Raw genomic sequence first — 8,136 nt, forward strand, 5'->3', positions numbered from 1 at the left:
GGCTGGTATAATTCAACCGAGTCAAAGTTCTTTCTCTGCTCCAGTAGTATTGGTGCACAAGAAGGATGGATCATGGCGCATGTGTCCGGATTATAGGGAGCTCAACAAGCTCACTATTAAAGATAAGTTCCCCATTCCTGTCATTGATGAATTACTGGATGAATTGCATGGATCAATTTACTTCACCAAGTTGGATCTTCGTTCAGGATATCATCAAATCAGAATGAAGATTGAAGACATTTCGAAAACAACATTTAGAACTCATGAGGGTCATTATGAATTTTTGGTCATGCCTTTTGGCCTTACCAATGCACCTTCAACATTTCAAGGTTTGATGAATTCAATTTTCAAACCATTCCTTAGAAAATTTGTGTTAGTATTTTTTGATGATATACTAATCTACAACAAGTCTTGGAAGGATCATGTTGAACATGTTGACAGGGTGCTACAACTATTGGAGGAGAAACAATTATATGCCAAAAGATCCAAATGTTTTTTGGAGTCCAGGAGGTGGAATATTTGGGTCATATTGTATCTCATGAAGGAGTTAAGGTAGACCCTAGCAAAATTAAAGCCATTAAGGAATGGAAAATCCCCACATCCATAAAGCATTTGCGAGGATTTCTTGGGTTGACAGGGTATTATCGCAAGTTTGTTAAGAATTATGGGAGAATAGCAGCACCTCTAACAACATTATTGAAGAAAGATGCATTTTCATGGACTCCGGAAGCAACAAAGGCCTTTGAACATCTTAAAGAGGCAATGTGCCAAGCACCGGTCTTAGCTACACCGGACTTCACAAAAACCTTTATTGTGGAATGTGATGCTTCAGGAAATGGAATTGGTGCTGTTCTAATGCAAGATGAAAGACCCATTGCTTTTGAAAGTCGTCCAATCAAGGGAAAGTTTTTAAGAAAAGCTATTTATGAGAAGGAAATGTTGGCAATACTCCATGCACTTAAGAAATGGCGACCCTACCTAATGGGAAGACACTTCAAGGTAAAAACGAATCATGATAGCCTTAAATACTTTTTAGAACAAAGATTATCCTCTGAAGAGCAACAAAAGTGGGTCACAAAGATGTTGGGTTATGACTTTGAAATCATCTACAAAAAAGGGAAGCAAAATGTGGTGGCAGATGCACTCTCAAGAAAGGATGAGGATGTGGAAGCATTGTTGTGCGCTATTTCTATTATCCAACCAGATTGGATAAATGAAGCAAGGGAGGAATGGAAGAATGACGAAGAAGTGTGGGCACTTATTCGAAAGCTACAACAAGATTCCAGTACGTCTGATACATTTAGCTGGAAAAATGATTCGTTATGGTACAAAGATCGCTTATACCTCTGTAAGAATTCCCAGCTAAAACAAAAGATTCTTATGGAATTGCACACTTCTCCCTTAGGAGGGCACTCAGGATTTTTAAAAACTTACCACAGGGTTAAGAAGGAATTTTTTTGGGATGGCCTTAAATCAGATATTCAAAAGTTTGTGGCAGAATGTTTGGTTTGCCAACAAAATAAAGTTGAAACAATTAAGACACCGGGTCTATTACAACCTTTATCCATTCCAAGCCAACGTTGGGAGGAGGTTTCAATGGATTTTATCACAGGTTTACCCAAGTCTGAGGGAAAGAGTGTCATCATGGTGGTAGTTGACAGACTTACCAAGTATGCACACTTTTGTGCATTATCACATCCATTTAAAGCCAGTACAGTTTCTACTGCATTTATGGAAACAATTCAAAAGCTACATGGAAACCCAAAGATTATTGTAAGTGACAGAGATCCCATTTTCACTGGAAATTTTTGGACAGAATTATTTTCTTGTCTTGGTACTCAGTTAGCTCATAGCTCATCTTATCATCCTCAATCTGATGGGCAAACTGAGATAGTAAACAAATGTTTGGAAGGATATCTTCGTTGCTTTGTATCTGATAAACAGACACAATGGGTCAAATGGTTGCCTCTGGCTGAATGGTGGTATAACACTTCCTTTCATACAGCAACAAAAATGACCCCATTTATGGCACTTTATGGGTATCAACCACCATCCATCACATCATATTTAAAAGAAAATTCTAAGGTTCAGGCAGTGGAACATCACATCGAACATCAACAACAAGTCCTCCAACTCTTAAAGGATAACCTCGTGTTGGCACAGAATAGAATGAAACAACAGGCAGATCAACATCGCAGTGAAAGAAGTTTTGATGTAGGTGATTGGGTATTCCTACGGCTACAACCATATAAGCAAATGTCCCTCAAGCAAGCTAAGAAGGATAATAAATTATCACCAAAGTATTATGGTCCGTACAAGGTGTTGCAAAAGATTGGTACTATGGCATAAAAATTGGAGCTTCCTGCAGCTTCTCGATTGCACCCAGTTTTCCATGTTTCATGCTTAAAGAAGGTTATAGGCGACAAGCTCCCAGTTCAAACAATATTGCCAGAACTTGACGAGGAAGGAAAAATTATATTGGAACCGGAAGCAGTTATAGAAACAAGAACTCGACAGCTACGAAATCGATCAATTTCAGAGTACCTTATCAAGTGGAAGAACTTATCCGCTGAAGATTCCACATGGGAGGATGAGAATTTTATGCAGAAATATCCAGAACTACTCAAGCGTTGAGGACAACACTTTTTTGAAGGAGAGGGGCATGTTGGGTCCCTATAATACTAGTGATTACCCCATTACTATTGTAGTTATACCCCTTATTTATATTGTTGTGCCCCATTGCCCCCATATTGTTATTAATGTGCCCATAGAATCCCTCTATTGTTATTTTTGTGGCTTTATATTATTATTGTTAGGTTGGCTGGATTATATTGTGACTCCTTAGACTCCTATATATAGAAAGGAGGTTTTGTCATTTGAATCATCCAAGAATTGTTCATTTATGTAATGTAAAGTAGGTTGCCCCCTCGAAGAGGCTGAATTCTAAGGCGTTGATCTATCTTTTCTTGAGCTGGTTTCATAACACCTTATTTCATAGATCTCATTATATTATGAATTATGTTACCTTCTCCATATTTTACATAATAACCTCTTTGAAGCATAAAAAATGTTGATCCAAGCATTAAGGTTATAAAGGATGCATCTCATTAATCTTGGGGTTGCATTAACGCAAATGGAAATGTGTAAGGAGAATTGTCAAATATTTGACACAAATTATTGAGAATGTCAATGTTTACAAAAAAAAGAATAAAATGAAAGATTGCGATAGATAGAGATGAATAAAATTAGGGAAAGAAGAATGAACATAGCAAGGAGTTGATGATGTGGAAAATTGAATGAATATATGATCACAATCCTTACTAGCGTAATCCCAAGTTTTGGTTTTGTGATATTGACAAGGTCTATTTTCTCCAAGTTCATACATAAAATTAATCAAGAAAATACAAAGTTATAGCTAATCTTAATAGTGTTTTATTATTCCAAACAAAATTATTAACAACTTTTGTGTGAGGAAAAGAAAAATATGCACTATGCTTATGATGAGCTTGACCAAACCTTTACAATATTAGCGGTTGAGAGATTATATCTAGTGATTGAAAACTAGAAGAAATCCTATGTAGTAGTTATTTGTGTTAAAATGGATAGTTTACGAGCATTACTAAATGTATACAAATTTCGGCAGTAGATAAGAATTTCATGAAAACCCTCAAATATTAAAATATTTCTTATCAAGACACTCATTGTCACTCACATGGTTGTCTAGAAATCACATGCCCATACAACAAAAATACCATTATGGGAGGAGGTACTGATCTGGTTATGAATATATCTAATATCAGAATTAATATTGTAACACCCCTCCGTTGTATGTAACGCCCTGTTGTTATCTTGCCAGACCTAAGCTAAGACTGAGTTGTAACAGAAAAGCTAGGTCTAAGGTGTAACAATGAAAGTAAATACTTTATTATTAAATAAATAAAGATAATTTAATTGCTTGGAAAATTAGACACCAAGAGATGATGTTATTTCCAAATGAAATCCTATTGGTGAATGAGAATGGATAATTCTTTCATGATAAGACTTCTAGATCAAATTCTAGGTAAGCTTAATGAAATGGGAGATAAATATCCATTAAGTTACTTAGCTCGAGAAAGATGCTAAATTTAACAAAAACATAAAATCCTTACAGGAGAGAAAGGCAATCTTTTATGGGAAAATACATAAAAGCCTTGCAGGAGAGAAAGGCAAGCTTTTATGGGAAAAGCCTTGCGGGAGCGAAAGGTGAGCTTTTCTGGGAAAAGCCTAGACAAATGGATAAAAAGGATCCATAAAAGCAGGACGCCGCTAAAGGAAACCATATCATGAAAGAGGGCATTAAATAACCATTGAAGACATCAACAAGGGGCAGTTGATCCATGGAAATAACTCTCAGCTCGGGGGTGAACTGGAGGAAGTTAGTTCTAGGTTGGGTGGCAGTGCTCAATTTTCCAAGTGACAATCTTTCAGCTAATCTGTTTTGCTTCAGTTGCATAGGATGTTCCGTTTGTTGAATCCTTACTCTTTATGGTAGCATACCTTTATTAATAGGAGTATAATTGCATGTGTTATCCTTGTTTATAAGATGATTGAATACTTATGCATGTGACAACTACCGAATATAAATTTAATCGAAGTTAAATTTAGTGATTGGAGCATAGTAGGTGGTTTTTAGTATTGTGCCAAGGAGGTATGTGACAAATGGTCTTATAGCTCTAAGTTCAAATATTGCAGCCTACGGGCCAACCCATATCTGTACGATTTCTTATTTACTTGAGATTTGATAATATGATTATAGTATAGAATAAATGTTATGCGGGTTTTATGTGTAGATGTGCATAACTGTTAATAATGGCTATGCATGCAACTTGTTAAAGTAAATTAAGAAACATTCAGGTATTCAATCAAACACTTGAATGAGAACTTAGATATATAGGTAATCTGGTGTGGACGATTATTGCCACCATAGTAATCACACATATTAGCTTATATCCATAACCATATTTATGGTAAATAGATAGATTCAAAGGTATGGTAAAGGTTACCAGATTAGTATTACTGTGAACCTACTTGAGTATGGTATTATTCCATTTAATTTTTAAGATATTAAACTCATAATGAATATGAGGGAAGATGGTTGGGTGAAAAGAACTTTTGACTTATAATAAAGACATGAATCATGCGTGTATTTACTCCATAAATCATAGAGATAAACTGAAAATCTGTTGGCTCAAACCCAAGAAGGAATTTTAAGGGCATGAGCACCTAGTATATTTAGAACCATTGCAAAAAATACTCGCCTATGAAGGCTAGGATCGGTTACAAATATTCATAATATAAATGCTCATTTCTTACCAAAGCTTTTAACTAATAGTGAGAAAATTTCCCCGTTTATTTCTCGTCAACTAATTTCGAGCAATAAAGGACAGTAGTGTACTTTGTTGCAAAAATTTACTAAACCCAAAGGATGACGGATTCTTTGCTAGCAATGTGTCACAATGGTTATGTAGTATGAATAATGAACATCATGTTCCTCCCTTTAGTCTCAATACCACAAACCGGTTTAAGTAACTGGATTAAGAGTACTAACAAGTAAAAAAGTGATTTCCAATCCGAATGGTGCATATATACCATGGGATATTCTTTGGGGTCTACAAAACCTTAAACACAATTAGTGAATAGAGCATTCGGACAACGAGATTTGTTGCGAGCAATTTGGTTAGATGGATATAAAGATCATAATTGAAAATGTTGTTGAAGTAGGTGATATACAAGGAGATAAGTTTCCCGCATCAATAAGTACTTAAGTACTTACAATATTTCATGTATGTCTACCTTGTATTATTTGGTAAGCATGTCTAGGTGACTCTAGATTCGGAAAACTTTGTAATAGTATGTTGGTACGATACAATATGTTTTAAATATATATAGGACGAATGAAATTGTTTATCAGTGGAGGCTGCAACCAAATATTAGTTGGTTGAATATATGTTTAGTAAAAAAAACAAAAATCACTGCGGTTTATATGACACGATTCGTGGAAATTATTCCATGTGGTTGACGCTGAAATCATACTCTTCTATACAAAGGGTGGTAGGGTTTCAGGAACCATGCAATATGATTTGAATTTTAGCAATGATTGGATGAAAATCAAGTTAACATTCACTTTCCTCTGTTGTGCTTATTGGCTCAAGGAGGTGTCTTTCCACACCAGCTCGATTAGCTAAGGAATCATGTCACTCCAGCAAAGACATCCATGTCACTGGGGTTACCAACCTATTTCTCTATTTGATAGAAATTCACGCCTTTTGCGACCATTGTCTCTTCGACAATTTCCCTCAAACTGAAGTATTGTTGGTCATATAGCTCCAAAACCTTATAAAAACCCCAAGCCATTGAGCTCTATGGAAAGCTCTGTTATTACCGCTTTAGGGAGCGTATTTTATGGGTGAAATTAAAACAAAACATTCCCTTTCTGATTTGGGTAATTGAGAAAATCCCATCTATGACTATTGTTTCCCTTTCGATCCACAATGCCGCCTTTTTGCTTGCCTTATCCGTTGATATGGAGGCGCTCGATTGTTGATTGAGTTTCCCACAAAAGCATTCGGTTGGTATAATGGTTATCCTTATGGTCACACCCATAAAAGAATTTAATTTGGATAATTTTTATCCTTACTTGCGCATGGACAAGTCACAGTGAGAAAGTATTGTTAACATCATCTTCTCCTTACATGGATGTTACGTGTACATGGTGTTTGCTCGATTGTTTAGCCACTAGATCAATTGGTGGTTCTTCGATATAAATAATACTTGTACCCATTGAGTTTCATTTTATTCTGTACTGGGACCATATTGGGGGTCTTCTACTTTAGAATTCTTCAACGCGTGCCTCATACACACCAAAGCCCAAGCTGGCTATTAGTTTCGCGTTTTCTGAATAGGTAGCCTTGTATACACATCCTCCCATGTAGGTTGTCTACCTGCATATAGAAACTTTCAATTGCAGGGCAGAGATGAGTAATAAGAAATTTTGTTTCTTGAAATTTGGACAAGGTCACGCGTAAGCCTGCTGCCGATCATGTTGGATGTCAGAGACTCACTACTTCCTCATGCCCTCTCAATTCATAGAGATGGTCATAGATTCGATTCCCCTCCCCTTCTTTCATTCTCATCCACGTCCACTAGAACAACAAGTTCAAAGGAATTTGCAGCCATGAGTACGGCCACGAAATGATTTCACTCCTTTTGTGAGGCGAATTCTCTAGCACGCCACTGCCACCACCAATGAAACAAATAACACCGTGGCATCCAGCGAGGAGGGAGTGGGACAAGGAGAGGAATCTGGATTGAACCCCAGCAAGAAGCAAGTAGAGGAGTATGAGGTGGTGCTGGATAAGCCCATTGGCCTCAAGTTTTACAAGGGCTCTGATCGTGGTACTTACATTGATGTTATTGCTCCTGGTGGCAATGCTGACAAGAAAAAAATGGTTAGAGTTGGCGACAAGGTAATTGCTACGAGTGTTGTATTTGGGAAAGAAATATGGTATGCGACTGAATATGACCACACAATGTACACTATCCGCCAATGAATTGGGCCTTTACTAATGAGAATACAGAAAAAAAGATACACTGCTATTATGATTGGCTGACTATAGATGGAGAAACAGTGAGGTGATTTGGTTGTTTAGTAATGGAGGCTGAGGAAAGTCCCTGGGCCAACCTTAGCAGAAAATGTAAGCTCGAAAGAGCAGATTTGCGATTTGCAGAACATTTGGTGCTCCCAGCGGGCAAGGCTGAGACACGAGTGGAGCCTCACATTCTAGATGAAGCTCAGTGGAGCAGCTGGCCATGCTCACAGTGATGCACCTAGGAAACACTCGAGTCGCTGGACACGTAAGCTATTTCCATCACCAAAGGTTTTATGAGCCTAGAATTATTTGCTTTATATGGACATGATTCAATTTTATGAATAGGGATGTCTTTACTTCAATCATTCAAAAGCCATCATAGTTCCTACTTAGATAAGAGGTATCTTCTTACAAGTCCGAATTTCAGTGATTTTCGTTGGTGTAACTGGCCAAAATGGTAAGGATAAGGATGCAATAATTAAATTATATGTGTGTATAGTTTTATATA

The 8,136-nt window shown here is 36.9% G+C and overlaps 1 pseudogene; it reads left to right on the plus strand.

Moving 5' to 3' along the window:
• Positions 1-7,078: 7,078 nt before the first annotated feature.
• LOC149143816 (uncharacterized) lies at positions 7,079-7,649 on the plus strand (annotated as a pseudogene).
• Positions 7,650-8,136: the final 487 nt, after the last annotated feature.

This window comes from Pinus tabuliformis, chromosome X (assembly GCF_031772625.1).
Source record: "Pinus tabuliformis cultivar Carrire ecotype Pingquan chromosome X, CPIR1, whole genome shotgun sequence".
Classification (NCBI taxonomy): Eukaryota; Viridiplantae; Streptophyta; class Pinopsida; order Pinales; family Pinaceae; genus Pinus; species Pinus tabuliformis.